We start from the raw sequence: 17,776 nt of genomic DNA, 5'->3' as shown, positions 1-17,776 counted from the left end.
TTTCTTATTATCTTTAATACAAGACAAAAGATTATTTAAAGTTGTTTTCATTTTGTTTAATTAAAATGAGAATCTCTGCATTATTCCAAGTAATTCATTTGTCGTCCTTTTAATCCTGATTCTTTTCACTGATCCTTTCTTCCTCTGAGTGTTGTACTCTCAAAGAAAAGGCTTGTTTTCTTCTTTTTGTAAAACAGGTAAACAGTAATTAATTGTAGAAACATTAACATTTGAAGTTGATTCACGCTCGCTGTAATGAGAAGTTCTTAAAAGACGAGGCTGGTGTTATTCTATATTTATCTGAAATCCCATTAAAGACCACAACCAACAATGAATTAGTCCATCTGTCTATACTTAACTATGTCTGCGGCACTCAGCCCCAACCCCCAAGTGAATCCTGTATTTTATGGGACTATTTCCAGCTGCGGATTAATACAAATTGGATCCTCTGCAGTACATACATACATACATACATATATACTGTGTGTGTGTGTATATATATATACACACACACATAATGTTTTAGCAATGGTTGAAGTAAAACTGGCTGCAGCACTTTCACTTCACAAAATCAAAAAGGTTGTTAAAATACAAAACAGCACACCCTGAATTAGCACTCAGACAGAAACATTTTAAATTTACGGACAAACGGATGAAGTACAATATTTACATATTCAGTGATTCAACTGTCCTGCGCCACAATTTGCTGACAACAGCAGCACAGACAATCTCAAATGATCCACAAGCTTCATAGTAAAGAGGCGAAAGGAATAAACAGTGCACAGCTTCAGAAGGGAAGCAGGGCTTGTGTTCCTTATCGCCCTCAATTGATTTCCCCACAAAGTAAGTGCTCTGTTTTGACTCTAACACAGTAACTCACTCACTTTAACACATTAGAGCTCCATTTACACCCGCTGCCTGCTGCTATACTTACCTGCTTCCAGACTCACCAAAACCACTGTGACACGATGCAGCCATTAGAGACGTGAGACAACAGGGTGATAAAGTATGAATGACATTTCAGAAACTGTTCACTTGGTTATACTTTACTCACCAGTTTCCCTCCACGAAATGCACAGAGAGGGAGCGAGTGATGTGGTACCCTTTGTGTTATTACAGCTGCATGTGGTCCTGACTACAGGCCAGCCATGAATGTAAGAAAACACCCGTCGTATTGGCTGCAGCAGAGAAAATCTTCTTCCATACATTTACACAGTACAGCATTAGATATTTTCTTATTTAGATTTCTGTTTTACGGAATAAATAAAGATCAGCTTACGATATGTCGTCACTTTTAGCTCCCCTTTAGCAGCTACATGTCCTCTGCAAGCCACACACGTCATAAATCGATTCCCGTCAGGTTTAACTACATTCTAAATAGACAAACTGAAAGATTATAAATAGTTAATTTCATTCAGATTTTGATCTATTTGAAGAACATTATTGAAGAATGTTACTGAAAGGAAAACCACATTTTTTGGGCCACTTGGGGACAGCAGAAAAAGCTTTAATCACAACATTTCCATGTCACAAATCATTCATATTTCTGCAGATATGACAAATACAAGTCCAACATTCACTCTCCACCAACTTCTGAGAAACAGATGTGGCTCTGTAGCTGCCAATTGCGCTATAGTGGCTAACTGTGTCTGCTGTTTGGTGCAGTGCAGATGTTTTGATAAAAACAGCTGCCTGTTGCTGCTGGTGAGAGTGAACCAAAACATTAAGACAATGAGCTGAAGGACACTAAAACGCCTCATAGATCTGACGGGGATCGCAAAGCTTTCATGTTACACACCGCCATACAACATGAAATGCTTGACTGGTGCTGCTTTAATAACGTGTGTGTCATAAAATGACATATTCAAACCTGATTTGATTTAAAGAAGTTTTACATTGAAATATCAGAACATTTTTAGACGAATTGTATATTGACGAACACAGTCAAAAGGTGTTAAAAGACCACATTCTGCAAACTTTCCCTGTTTTGCTCATTTTCTCATAATCAAATAAAGGTCGTCTGTGTTGTTTTAAAAAAAGGCATGAAACAGCAATGACAGAAAACAGTCTGTACTTAAGGGCTGATGTGGGATATAACGAGGAAACAACATGGAAATGTTAATCTTTTTATATCTTCACCTGTAAATATTTTAATTTGCATCTTCTTCGCATGATTTAATGTTTTAACACTGTGATCCACACATCATGTGTAACACCTTTCTTCAATCAAAAGTGATGTTGGCACATTTACATTTAGACTAAAAATACACACAGTGTCACATTAAAAAAAAAAAAGAGAGGCAACAAGCAAAATATAAGTGAAGAAGGCAGACTGGAAACAAAATGAATTGCAAGGAAAGTGTTGAGGAAACAGTTCACTTGTTTCCTGTTATTCAACTGGAGTTTCAAAAGTGTCTTGAACAGCAGCAACGAAACAAAAAGACTTCTTTCCTATGTTGCAATGAGAAAACACATCAATTCACAGGCAACTGATACTTCATCAAGCACTTCTTTTTTTTTTTTATCACCCGCTGATCCCAATCTGTGTCGGCAAGCGTGCAAAGATGTCGCCATTGCTGATAAAGTTTGCAGCGGTTGTGGGGAGAACTTCAAAATGGCAATCACGATCCTGAGGTGGATGTGTTTCCCCCTGAAGGCAAAGGAAACGGTGTTTATGCCTGTGCATGGATGCTGTTTCCTAATGTAGCGAAGAAAAGACACAGCGAGACAGAAAAGTGAGCTTTATCCCGTCTGAATCTCACCTGTTTTGGGGCTCAAAACTTCAATCAAAACCAGACCTCTCAGCAGCTGTAACAGGATATATGCTCAGTGGCTTCTCAATGTCCGTTTTTAAGACTTTATCAGAGGACACTTTTAGGTCTCTGCAAAGCCAGCAGCTCTTTAATCCCTGCCAGGTGAAAGCTTCTCTCAGAGGTTCTCTTTGGGATTGGAGGCCTGCATGTCTGTTTTGAGCCATTTGTTGAGCCACCTGCAGTTTTGATTTACAAATTCTGCACTCCAGTTTGTTCATAATTTCAGTTTGAGAAAATATCAGCACGAAAAGTAAGTGGAAGAAACAAAATTACCATAATAATGCCATTTTCAGACTTGCACTGCAAAATGTCTGTCACCGCTGCAGGCCAAAACACATGATAAGGCCTGTGTAATTATATATATATCTAACAATACCATGAAATAACTGGAACAAATAATGCGACGGCCCATTTAAACTTTCCTCCTTCTTTAGTCCTCACAGCTCCATGAACATTTGTCTGCTGATGATGTAAATCTTTTGAAAACTTTGTTCTGAAGCACGTCACTAGATGCTCACAGCTCACAGCGGTCATGTACAGAAAGTAAAATACCATTACAAAGAAAGAGTTTAAAATGGGCTCTACAAATACGAGCATTTTTGATCAGTCCAGTGATAATCAACACGTGTGATGACATGCAGCCATAGACAGTGTTTCGGTTCAACAAGTGATCGTTTTAACTGGTGACTCTCCAGAAAATGCCTCTGTGATTGCTCGTAGTGACAGCAGCTGTTAAAAACAACAACAGAACATGTAGGTGTCCTTGTAAAAGCCTTCAATCAATTTTAAATACATACTCATCTCTGTTTAATATCTACGTCAACCAATTAACGCAAGTTACTACAACGGTCCGAACCCTGTAGGAATTCTGTAAAACTTGAGTGCGCTGTTGGGGCTGTTGTGCAGACATACTTTTGATGCCGTCAGCTGTTAAAAGGGTCTATATGGGGACTGGCTCAACATAAACTATAGTGCCCATGTGCAACTGCATCGTCTGTGGAGGACCACATCCTTCTTCGTCTGTGTTGTGTTCCGGAGATCGGGGAGGAAAGAAATGCAGTGCAGTGCAAGCAGTATGCCACAGGATTAATGATGAGCCCTGCTGATCCCCGTCAGTGATCAGAGGCTTCAGGTCAGTGTCAGCCTGCTGCCTGAGCGAATCAATGATCCTTTCAGACCCCAGCTCAAGTAATGAAGATTCAGGTGGATTATTTACTGACTTAATCCAGTCCGAGTAATGAAAAACCCTCTGTAAACCCAGCTGTGTTGTCAGTGACAGCATCAAAAGTACTGTTAGCCTTAATTGTTATGTTATCATTTGGATCTACCTCTACTGTATATCGTCCCATCTGCTCCTCACTATGGTCCACTGGGAGTGATGTCTTGCTCTTCCCCTTTTGTATCGGTGCACTGATACATGATATTGTTTATTACTGCAACAAACAGCTGATATGTGGAAGTGTGTGTATCCAGGTGATGCCATACAGCTGTTCTCACCCGTTTAGGCATTGAACCAATGAGTGATCTGATATGCTGACCTTCAATTTTAAGGTTTAGGCCTCTTTGCTTTCTCCATTCAACGTGTTTGTCTTGTTCTGCCTTTAATTTATCCTTCTCTTTATTTCTCTTTCTTATTGTAGCTTACATCCATTTGCATTTGTAGCCTCTGGAGTCAGAAGAACCACTCAAAAAACAGCAATGTCTAGTCAAGGACTCCCGTCAGGTTTCAGATGTTTGAGTTGATAGCTGTTCCCCCTATGAGACTCCCCCTTCTAAGCTTCTCAGATAGTTTGATTTAAATAACTATTCAAGGCCCAAAGGCTTAAGATGAGTCACTGTTTCACAAACAGCAGAGATTTAGGATAAGGAAATTCACTCATTCATTCAACCCCAAAACTACATTGAGGTAGAGACCTCATTTACAATATAGCCGAGTAAAAAACATAATAAACAGTCATGGGCACCAAGAAACGTAATAATAAATAAAGCAATTCAAAGCGTATGAATCAACGAAAACAACAGGAAGGGAAATAGGATGACATAAAAAAAAATGAAATTGTCCTAAGAGTAAAAGTGAGGTTGCTTTAGATTGTTCTGAATATTATTCCACTCTGCTGGTGCACAATGAGAAAACTGGATTTTCCAAGCTCAGTAAAAAGCCGTCACCTGCAACATAATCTCATCATTTTGAGCGTGTTTGAAAAGGGCCCAGATTAAAAGACAACAACGAAGCAATGTACGTGGGTAAAAACACAGTGTCGAGCTATCACGCCTTACAGAGAGAGAGAGGGCCACCCAACCTTAGCGTACAGTTCACATTGATCAGTATTGCAATTATCTCCTGTAATAAAGCTTAGTGCACTGCAGAGTGATAAACAGCATCCAGGGGCTTCAAAATCGCAGTTGAAGCATGCATGCATTAAATGTCACCATAATCCAATACTGACAAGAAAGTTGCCTCAATAACCTTCCTTCTAAAAAACAGAGGAATCTCCGAAAGCACGACTACTTTTACTTTAGTAAAGGATCTGAATACAACCACTGGACTTGGCTAACAAGTGCATTTCATGAGGGTCGGCTCTATGCTCATTAAGTCTACCAAGCAATAATAACTACATGTGTTAATTCACTCCAAACTCATTAAGAATACAAATCATCTGATGGATAACCTGAGGGTAATGATGATAACGGCAGAGGAATGAGCCCAAAGCAATGGCTGAAATTATCATGGAGGAACATATCTGCAGTGCACTGCATCATCATTACTGCAATATGTTAAACAGATTTGTATTACAAGCAGGTTCAAATGTATGTGACCTGCGTGTGTGGAAGGATGTGGGAATGAATCATAGTCAACATATGTTTATTAATAAGCCAACTGTTGCATTTATGTATAAACGTCAAACTCGTTAATAAAACAGAAAAAGAAGCCTTAACCTCTAAATCATTACATTTAGATGAAGACAAACAACTTTATCTTCAAGCAGCGCTCCAAAGCTGTGATGAATATATATATATATACATACACTATATATATATATATATATATATGTATGTACAGTATGTTTAATTTACAAAAACAGCATGAGATAAATGAAGAGAAGAGAGTGTCACTGAAGGCAGAAGAAGCCTTTTATGCACAGTGATCCTTTAAAAGAAAAAGGCGATGCTGTAGCTATTGATGAGCACTGATTTGCACATCAAACATGTTTCAAGGCTTTGGCACAACATCTGGTGCTGTGAAGTTGATCCACTGTTCTGGAGAGGAGCTGGAAAGACATGGAAGCACCCTGGCACTTGTGAAAGCAGGGTGAAAACACAAAGCCGAAATGCATTACCCAAGAGTCTCCTGAGAGCAAGCTCTAGTCACTGTCCAAGGTGCTGCAATTACTTTGAGAGCTTCAGCGTGAGAGATGCTCAGTACAGCACGTTCTTTGGCAAAGTACCACATGTGCATACTGTGGTACAGTCTTATGGGTGAAGTAGGATGCATAAAGGTACTAGCACACGAATGCTGCCATTTCTGCTACATAAAATTGTACTTTCCGTTTTGTAGTTACTGATTTTGTCAGATACAAAAATAATCCTTTCCCTAAAAGAAAAAAAAGTCAAGGTTTTTTTCTTTTTTACAAATACATGTACCCATTTTAAATGTTATCAGCCCATCAAATTGCTGTTATCCGTTGTCTGCCATTATAATGCTTCAGACATGGCAAAATGCATCTACTCGCACGTTGTGAAATAGTTGCAGTTTTAAAGACATGGTTAACGTTGTGAATTAACACTTGCTTAAATGCTTAAATATGCTTTAGGGCGTGGCTACCTTCTGATTGACAGGGTGCTACCCTACCAGAGCCGTACATGGCGTCTTTACGTCACTCCTCCGCAGTCCAAATATGGTCACTTACGTGCACTGGTTGCAAAAACCCAAGAAGGCTACCGTCAAAATCCAAGATGGCGACAATCAAAATCCAAGATGGCACCAGCCTAAATTCTGAAATCGAGGTTTCAAAACCGTAGTCCACAAACCAATGGGCGACGTCACAACGACTACGTCCACTTCCTATATACAATATATGGTACAGACTGTAGGTTAAGTCATTGTTCAGGAATATTGGTCAGCGAGTGCCAGATTACTAGTTTGTCCGACAATGTTATGAACTATAAATTCAGGAAACTCTGAGAGGTTTAAGGGTGAAAGGACAAATTAAATACGGTAGAAGTCACATTTGTTACTGCACTGTAGCTACAGAGTCAAACTTTGCATGGAACCCAGCACATAGCGACCTCTTTATGACTCATCCCTACTTGAGTCTGACTCATACTGCCAAAACATGACCCAAATGCAACCTGACCCAACATCATATTTTAGTCACTCAGGAGTATAAACATGGGTTAGACGGTTTGAATGTGATAGTGAAACGAGGGGGGTGGGTGCAGTTTCTTAATAATTTACATTTCAAAATAACCAAACTTGAACCTGACCAGAGCCTGAAGCAATATGCAAGAAAAAAAGTATGAGGAAAATGGTATTGTGGCTTTTTCTTGTGTTTTGTTAGCACAGAAAAAATACTGTTGTTGAGCGAGCTGGCTACCTGAACAACCTAGTGGTGAAACTAAGAAATACAATACAGTCAAGCGCAAGTTTCAAGTGTGGACCATATTCCATTATATTTTTAGAATTTGTGGTCCTACAAATGGACCACGGGCCGTAGTTTGGACACCCCTGACTTAGATTAAAGAAAAGGCCTTGCTTTGCACAGTTTAGAAGAGGCATGAGAAAAGATTGGGTCATGTTTCTTCCAGAAAAATCCATGCTGCAGATAAGAAAGGACTAATCTGATGCAGCACATAATGTATTCCCAAAGTATTCATTCCTTCTGGGCTGCATAGTAGGTGGTCTCCAGAGTGCTAATTGTCCTTATCAAACATGAAAAGATATCTGCTCTAATAATGTAACTCATAATGGCATAATGTCACGAGAATTACCATACGCAAAATGAATGTCAAGATTGGCTTGTAGATACTTCTGTCCATCCATAAAAGCGCATTTTAAATGTGGACATTGTATAGGTGTATTTCTAGAGTCAAATGAATGTTTTAAATATGTGTTAGCTAAATCTTTAATGACACTACTGTCATGTTACAAATGTATTTCCCTTCTGTCATCAATTGAACTGTCACTGCTGAGGCCACAACTTGGAGTGGCTAACGCTGGACGTATTAACCATTTATTTGTAACTTTTTAGCAATATTCAGCTGTTTATTCATTGCTTTAAACTGTGTATATTAGCCATTTATCGGTTTATAACGTTTTCACCTCCCATCCATTATTTTTGGCTTTTTCTGTCAGGAGAGCAGGCAGCAAGGGAAGGACCCAAAAGCAGACTGACTAGTACAGCTAAATAATGTATAATGTAAGGCTGACAGACAGAGAGTTAGATACAGATACAACGAAAACAGATCAGCTGAGAACAAAGGAAGTGGGCTCGTATAAATAGTGAGGAAGTGGCAACAGGTGAGTTGGAGGTGTGGTGACTGCAGAGCTAACGAGGGACAGGTGAAACTAATCAGGGCAGATAATCAAAAGCACAAGGGCAGGAAGTGAAATCAAAAACTGTTTATTCCTTAGATTTCTTTTAGCGATCCATTTAAACCATTTATCTCTTACGTTTATGGTTATGTTATTTTTACTTTTGCTGTTTTTTTTACACTCAATTGCAACAGATAGTGCTCAGGTGTTAGATGATTCAGTATGTGGATTTTCTTGGCTATGGAGGACCCAAAACTGCCAATTTTAGCATGTTCTTGTCCCAAAACAAACATGGAACCTGACTAGCAGCTTTTACAGTTTATATGCACTGCAAATTGGGCTGAAAAGCAGGAACAAAACGTTTGGGTGAGATCCCTCTAATTGCTGTTAATTGTGAACACACCGGAGAGTCACAGTTCAATTTTTCTCCCTAAGCAAAAACGACAATAGTCCGTTTGAAGGAGAAGAAGAAAATATCTTCAGTGTTGGAGTAACGTTCCAATAATGCAGCAGCTGTGATTAGTGAACAGGGGTGTGCTTGTTGTAAACCTGTTTTTTGGAGAGTGGCGTTATACCTTGCTGTCCAATAACATCTAACCATGAGATTTTCATATTCTGATGGCTGCTCACAAAGACCTCTCCAGGGGTTTGTGATAGTTTTTTTCATAGTTTTTTGCTTTTTAAAAGGTGTCTGAGGCAGTGTGACCTTCAGGAAGTAAAAATACATATGGCATACAAAGTCTGCCTTTAAGTGAGTTTACCCGTGCAGGTGGAAAACAGTGCACATTTTCAGATATATGCAATTTCAGTGCATTTTTCAGTGGTTTTAAATGATGATTGACCTTTCGCCGAGCCCGTCCCTAAAATGGCAAATGTCCAATTATACGTTCCAACAACAGAGTTTTTAGACGGCAGTGTCGTATTTTTCGCAAGAGGAGAGATGTCAGATATGGACTAAACAGTGTGGAAGACCTCACTCCAAGCTGAATCCATCGAAGATCAACAGAAACTCCTCATTTTGCTCTAAGGTAATAATGTTAGCCAGCTTAGCATGTGAGCAAACAAAGATGGTTGAATGTTAATTATTATTAATGTGTGTGGATCAAGCCCACGATGTACAAGCAACATCTCCGGGCAATTTGAAAAAAATGGAAAAGTAGAAAGTTATATTCAGGCTGGTCTCATCCAGCATTCGTAGCTAAAGGTACGAAAAATAAGGCGCCATAATTGTATCCCACGAAATCATTTTCTATGTCATCTTTTGAGCTTTTCCCTCAATTTGAATGGCCTTTTCTTACTTAAAATACTCGACCAACAAATTGTATTGTTAATGTAGCTCTCAAATGCATATTGAAGTCAATTTTCTTGATGATATTTCAGAACGATTACTGCAGAAATCTGCAATAATTTCCTTTGAAATGTCTCTCACTGACCTATAGCAACAGGAACCAAGAGGGGAGGGGCTTAGCAAAGGGTCAATTGGAGAGATGATTTATGTTGTTAACTGGCCTGAACAACTGCTTGAATCAATCATAGGGGGATGGCATGTTTACTGCTGCATCGTAATTATGTTTATGGGCTGTGATGAGTTTACAGTCTAATCTATGAACCTAATTACCAGGCGGAATTTCTCTGCCTTGTGTGGAAAGGGCCTCTCTTCCACACATTTTCTTTACAGTTTGACAGTCAACGTCATGCAGTTTTCATGAAGAAGCCTGGAAATATTTTTAATATCTTTGTGTCATATTAAAAAAAAAAAAAACCTTTACTTGACAATATGGTCATTTCAGGCGAGCTACAGTCAATGCATCAGAGCTGGACTTGGCCTCGATTTGCATCCTTTTCTACCATTACTGATGAAATCCTTCCTATCAGGCAGCTTTTCAACCTTTTGAATGAATAAACCCTCTGCAATGTCTCCTCTCAGAGGTTCAGATCGTCTGACTCAGACATAGTGGTGGTGCAGTCTGCACTTTCAATCTTCAACTTCCAATCTTTATAATCATCATTCTGCCAGTGAGAACACTTCAGGAAATTGGTTTATTAATCGAACATCCAGCGTTTATTGTTCAGGGACGAGAACACGGTACAAGAAGTTTAGGGATTACCAAAGTTATTAGAGTTCATTCTGAGGGGAACACGAACGCTTGGACCAAATGTTATCCACCTAATAGATTGAGACATTTCACTAAGAACCACACCAACAGACAGACCAGCACTGTCATCCCCATGTCGCTGGTGTCGCTAAAAAGATACCAAAAGTGGATCTTCAGCCGAGAAAGCATTAACCATATCATAGAGGTTGAGAAAAAGTAGCAAGGTGTAGCGTACCTGAAGTTGTTCCCTCAGTTGCACTATTTGTACATAAAATGGTGTGAAAAAGTTGCAAATGCCAAATATTTCTCACATTAGAAATATTTGGCATTTGCAACTTTTTCAGTGTTCAGTGGTTTTAAATATAAATTTATATTTAAAACCACTGATTAGAGCAGTGAATCTATTTTCTGTGAGAGTCTTATATTCTTAATTACTGACAAGGTGGAGATGATCAGATCCACTAATTCACACTCCATCACCTTCCTGGTATCAGTTTTTATGTTTAAAAAAACAAAATATTTTTGCAAGAACTTTCAGGTATGAGCACCAGCTGTCTCGACGTCTTTACAATCTAGTTTCTCTTGGAACTAATCCACCCCCACACATAATTAACCCGATGTCAAAATGACTTCAAAGCAGTTGCCTTAAACATCACCTTTTGATCTGAAAATTAACGAGCAAAATCAACACACTTAATTCTTGGAGCTGAATGTCGCTAAAGAAGAATTTTTTTTTAGGCAACAAAAAAGGTTAAAATTAAGTTTCTTGAACTGAAAACTCAGAAAGGGTTAAAATTGTAAGACAAAAACATGGACACCTTCCAGACCGGACAACGTTGTGGTGGAGACCTGTCAATCGCAAAGTAGCCCCGCCCTAAAGCATACTCCGCTTTATGGTCTATTTTACACTAAATGGACCATAATTTACAAAATGAACATCATGCTGTATTGAAGAAGTCTTCACACTATATATTGAAACCATAAACTCATGTTTACAATGTTTACTGAGGTAAAAAATCAAGTGAGAAGTAGAGTTATTTTCTCATAGACTTCTATACAACCAGAGGAGTCGCACCCTGCTGGCCATTAGAGAGAATGCAAGTGTAAGGCAGTTTCATATTGGCTTTTTTCCCCTTTTTGGCTTTTTTCAGAGGTTGCCGCCGTTTACATTGTACTGGTATTAGATGTATCTTGATGTTATATGTTCATTTCAAGCAGCTTTTTCTTAATCTTACCAACATATTTTAAGATTGGATCGTAACTTTGAACACTCTCCACAAATGCATCTTTGTCATGTCCCTCTGTGTTGCAGCGGACAAAATGTTGAAGAGAGAAACACCACGGATATTTTATGACATAAACACAAGGTAAGTGCTTCTACTGCATATAAATAGCATCATTTCATGCCAACCATCATTACACACCAGCATCATTAAACATTACCTCAGTCAATCAGACGTCCGCAGAGAGCCTCTGGACAGCGTTCGTAATGTCACGGCGGTTATACTCTGAAGCCTGCAGCTGTCTGGGGTCTGGTGTTTGATATTTCCATCCTTGCGTGGCTGTAATGTAGGTTTATGGATAATAAAACGACAACTGGACAATGTTTATTTTGTCCTACAAAAGATCAACATCGTCACATTCAGAGGTTATAGCTGTAGTTTATCTCATTATATGATGGATGATATGTATACACATTTTGAAAGATATTGACCATTAGCAAAGCCCTGACCTCCTTTAGTTCCTGCTGCTGTTGCTGTCAAGCTATCCATCCATGAACAGTGTAATTATAAATGATAACGGGCAGAGATACCACTCACAATTGTACTTTATAAAACGATAGATCATTGTTTTCAGACAGAGGTAGACAAAAGCAGACTTCCAATTTCCAGCCCACAGCTGTAGATTTTGCCTTGTAAAAAAATCTGGACTTGCATGTTTGAGGTACAGAGTCCTCGCCAGATGATGATCCATGTGTTAGGCAGTGTTACAACCCTGTAGGCCACTAGGAGTAAGGGAAGCAACAAAACTGCCGATGTAGTCGGGCAAGCACTGCAGTGAACAATAAGTTCAGTGTACCAAGCAAAAGAGTTACAAAGTTATAAATCTTCTGCTCAAAAGTAGGACAGAAAAACGACATATATTAACAAAAGAAATAAATATAAAATAAACAAAACGAAACACGCTTCCTAACCTAGCGTATTCCCTCTGAACTACTACGGCCGAAATAGACAAAAAGAAAGCCTAGCTAGTGTTGAGCGAGGTAGTCAAACAACTACCTGTGGTGCCGAACTGATTAATGAATTAATGTACTAGTAATTACTGAACACAATAAACCTGACCAGATCCCACAGCCACAGAACTGGTGCCTCATACAATTTACCCAAATTAGCTTTCACAACAACTTAAAACACAGGTTAACAAAACCAGAGAGCCACATAGGCGGACTGCTCAGTTTAAATCACAGCCGCCCTGGCGTTTACTCGAAGACGCTTTTATCAGCCGGGCCGGTTAATCAGAGAGGCTGATGATTGGCGGCTGGAACCAGTGTCGAAAAGAAGGAGGGGCACAAACACAAGTGGGAGGTCCGGAGGCGTCGCCCAGGTGGAAATCCCTCTGGAGAAGTCTGCACCACGGTTAACATTAATACACAGGATGGTCACTTGCAGACCGTAAGAGGCCTGGTATTAAATAAGCTTTGCTTTTGTATGAGTATATCACACTGCACGCCACATGCATCCAAAGATTGACAGTCTTGCTGTGCTATAGTTACGGTTGCTAAACCGTGAGTTCACATATGAGTTCATATGTTCCTATATAGAAGACTGTAAACTCCTCAAACATAACTTGAGGGCTGCATTGCAATCCTCAGAGAAATCTTAGATTAAGCACTGCAGCTTGATGTGCTTCCACTGTGAGAGGTTACGTGATTGCATTACACTCTCCGATGAATTGGACATTCTCTTTTACCATTACTCAAACTGTGGCAGATGGGAAGTGAAGTCATCAGCGTGCGACGCCGATAACGCCTGAACTCAGTTGATGTATTCTGAGACGGCTCTGTTGCTGTAATCGGACCTAATGGAAACAGATGTTGTGTTCCATGGGACATGGCGTCTCCAGCACGGCATGCTGGCTGCCAGGCGCTTGGTGCACGAGACATCTTGCTGCTTTTCATCTCCACACTCGCGTCACATCACAAATAATCTACCGGGAACAGCGTCGTAAATAACACCCATGCTCACTAGCGGAAACAAGAAAGGAACCTCAAACATCACATCGAAGCACGCATAACAACGAGGAGGTTTTATTCTGTTTTTCTGCTCTGCATGTGTAAGAACACAGAAAACAAGAAACTAATTGTCTTTCTCAATAGCCCAGACATAGCTGCACACAAAATTACCTCTGAAGGGCCTCTGGGAGAGGCAAAACAATTTCCTCACAAGTGCAAAAACAGTGGGTGCAAATGCAGGGGTTGAGAGACAAAGAATATTATTATGCATAGCCAGTGTGTTGTCAAGGAAACTCTAATTGGAAGTAATTTTGCACTCAGCTCTAATAAAGCTAATGGAAGCAGAGGTATCATATCACGGTCTGGCACATTTTCTCTTTTTATTAGCTTGAATCTCTGGAAGCAGGGTGTGTCTTTGTTACCTGTTCACTGGCTGTGCTGTCAGCCAATGTGCGACCCTGAAAAGGCTCCCGTAGATGATGCAGCAACGGAGGTCAAAATGGAGGAGTCACAACTGACCGACGGCCATCAAACTGATGACATCCCGACTCCGTCACGAACCATAAAGAAGGCGCGATTGGCGAGATGGAATCCATTATCCCCTCCTCCCCACTCTAAATGAGGCATCGGCAAGCACACAGAGCACTCCTCAATGCCTCGTGAAGACACCTCACAATCAATGGGCTTTAATCACGTCCATTTTCCCTCTTTTTTACACTCAATAAAGAGGAAAAAATGTCTCAAGCTCAACTGCCTCTAATAACAGCAAGATGTTCAAGTGGGCGGACACGCAGCATTTGGAGAAGTAAGGGTCATAAGTTCATCATGCTGCAATTATACACAATGTCATTAGAAAAGGGTCTGTAAGTGCTGCACACACTTGGGTTTTAGCTGGAAACATTATTGAAGAAAAGCTACACTAACAAACACTCTGACATATCGTCAGCGTCGAAAGTTTTAACTGCAAAATTGTGTAAGCCGTAATATTTGCCAATATGCATCCAGCAGACAAGGAGCATTGTCAGCATTCATTTAAGTCCACTCTTGTAGCTCCATTTTGGTCTCCACCTGCTCTGAGGTGTGATTAGCCCCCGAGTGTAGGCCTATTTCCCCCCCAAAAAGTTGTGCTTTTCCTCAGAGTTGTGACCAGGGTATGTACTGAGTGGGACATTTCACATTTGAAAAATAAACTTTCTCTTTGGTTGACACTATTTCAACCACAACACTTTCTAAATTACTTCTAATAATTCTTTGGCGTTTCTGTTCTGCAATGTCTTCTTACTTATCGGCCGACAAGTGGTTTTATGTGGACCATAAAACCAAAACATTAAACTAAAAGAGTGTAAAAGGTGTTTTTTTTACTACCACTGTCACGTTTCGCATCACTCTTTAATATGTAAAAAGTATTGAATAGTGGAGCTTTTAAAAAAAAAAAACAGTTTGGCAGGTTTTGAAGTCAGGTGTCAAATTCATTGTGTTCATTTCAATACCACCGCTTCTAACTGTCCATTGAGTGGAAAGTTATTGATCGGAGGTCATGAATATGTAATGCAGTGTGTAATTCACTGTGTGCATCTGAGGCCACTAAAGAACATTGATCCGTCACAATAATACCTCTTATTACCGTGACAAATATCAGCAAGAGAGAGAGAGAGAGAGAAGAAAAGAGGTATAACAACAACCAGTCTGCCTTAAAAAAAATATCACAGAGACATAATCACCCGCATTTTTAAAACGGCATCCTGCTGTGGCAAAGCTCAACGATGTTATTCATTAAATCACATTCACCTTATTAATTTTTTAATCTGCTCTCCTCAGTTGGCGGAGCTGCAGTTGATGAGTATTCACTTGTGAATTAAAAAACGAATGTGTCTCTGCCCCAGTTATCGCTGGCTGGTTGCACTGCACAAACGGAGATCAGGCTAGTAATCTTCATTTGAAGTGTATTCACATATTCTGGCATGTTTGGTGCAGTTGATGTGAACTCCAGAGCCATTGCACCTTTAATTTAGTGACAACAACACCTGAACTCAGCTAGCACCCATAAACCTTTGTGTTTGTTTTTGGTAATGAGTGAGAATGTAATCTAGGGCACAATCTACATTTTGGGGGGGGGGGTTAAAAGGAAAAATGTTAACATCTGACAAGCGGCACATCTTCAGCAGGCTGAACGTGTGACAAAATGAACCAAGGGCAGAAAGTCGCTGACTACGTCATTTTGTGTGTCTCTGCTCATCAAAGTCAGACTTTGTGTCTAACATATCAGATTTGATGTTAAACACATCTGGACGGACACATTGTGGATTCACGCGTTCCACTTTTCATGATTTCATTATATAGCAGGTTACCTTAGCTTAGCATAAAGAATGGAAACAAGGGGAAACAGTTAGCCTAATTTACATGTTAAATGTGTGTTTAATTTGTACAAAATCCAAAGTGTATAAATTGATTTTGGTTTTAAATGATGTCCCAGATTATTTCTATGAAGGGCGAAGTAACCTCCACGAGTCTCTGCTGGAAACAAGACTCCAGGAAAGTACTACTGAGAAATAACCGGCCCATAATCCCGTCCTGCCCTGTAGCGACCCCCTTTCCCAGCATTCCCATCACCTGACCTTTCCCACCTACTGACTCACCTGCTTTCCATTTCCCTAATCAGCCTCGTAGTACTTATACCGGCCCATCTCCAGCTCCTAATGTGAATGTGTTAATTAATGAGCTTTCCGAGCCGCTGGAAAGTGAATTTTGTTGTCTTTGGGGAGAGCCAGACAAGCTCTTTCTTTCCAGTTTTTGTGCTAAACTAATCTAACAGCTGCTGGTGTTGATATTTACTCTACAGACATCAAAGTGGCATCGATTCTCTCATCTAACTCTCTGCAAAAAAAGAAAAAGGATATATTTCGCAAAATGTCAAGCTATTCTTTTCAGAGTAGGAGTAATTACATCTTTATATCCACAGCTGATGAAGCTCAAAATGGGAGGAGCCTTGTTTTAAGTCCCTTTAAGTTCGTTGCACCGATTGAAGGAGAGATAAATTGTATGTTGGCAGCATCTTCCATATGCCCGCCTGCCTCCCACAAGGCAAATCTGTCTTTTCAAGGCAGAGGCCTCTCCTGTGGTGATGGAGCACCTCGGGGAGCCCCATGAATGCAGGAATTGCATGACACACCTTTTCTGAATAGCTATTTTCAGATGACTGCGTGGTCCATCTTTCAATCCACGAAAGCCCCCTCCAACCTTTTCTCCAGGTTTCTCTTTTTATCTCCGAATGCCTCTGAATAAAATATGCAGAAAGCTGAGACGCCTCTCGAGAGGTTACCGAGGAAGCAAAGTTTGGATTCCTTTGGGGACCTTGTGTGGCGAGAACGAGATGGCTCACTAGATGTCTTTCTCTTATCAGAGCAAATCTTATCAGTGGATGAGTGATCTCACCTCTCCAGCTGGACGCCAAAGTCGGCGTGAAGGTTGCTGCTCAGAGCTGAGAGGATAGCGGTGGACGTGCTCTTTGTTGAAAAGGCAAATTCACAACGGGCTTCATTCCGTTTTCAGACGTTGCTGCGCGATAAGAAAAAAATTAATACAATTGGTGTCGGGGGGGGTGTCAAAGATGAATTCAGAATTACACAACAGCTCTAACGAGGGAAAGAAATCTCCAACGATGCACTTGCCTTGAAGCAACAAAAAGCCGAGGTCCTCTGGCCGTGAAAGCGTTTTGTTGTCTCCATCTGAATAGCAATGACTCAAAACGCCACGCTAACATTAGTGCTGGTAGTCAGTCAAACAGAATGCTGATATTATATCACACTAACATTTACAAGTCATGGGGTTACGAATTCTCTCGACGACTCTTCCTTTTGGTTCCTAAACTTTTTGTCACCCTGTTAATTTATCCACGTCAAGATGATGGTGTCGCTCTGCGTCACTCACTATCTCATCTTCTTATCACTTCTTTGGGGAACGCTGATTGGTCAAAGACATGATAAATCCCACAAAAACTGGAATGCCACGCTGAATTCAGCTGTATCCAGTGAGCTACTTTAAAAAAAAAAATCTCTCTCACCTTTCATGTCGCGCATGGCTTATTCCCCTGAAGTATAAAAAA

This window comes from Anarrhichthys ocellatus, unplaced genomic scaffold (genome assembly GCF_004355925.1).
Source record: "Anarrhichthys ocellatus isolate YVR2014 unplaced genomic scaffold, GSC_Weel_1.0 scaffold9, whole genome shotgun sequence".
NCBI lineage: Eukaryota > Metazoa > Chordata > Actinopteri > Perciformes > Anarhichadidae > Anarrhichthys > Anarrhichthys ocellatus.
This window is presented reverse-complemented; position numbering follows the sequence as displayed.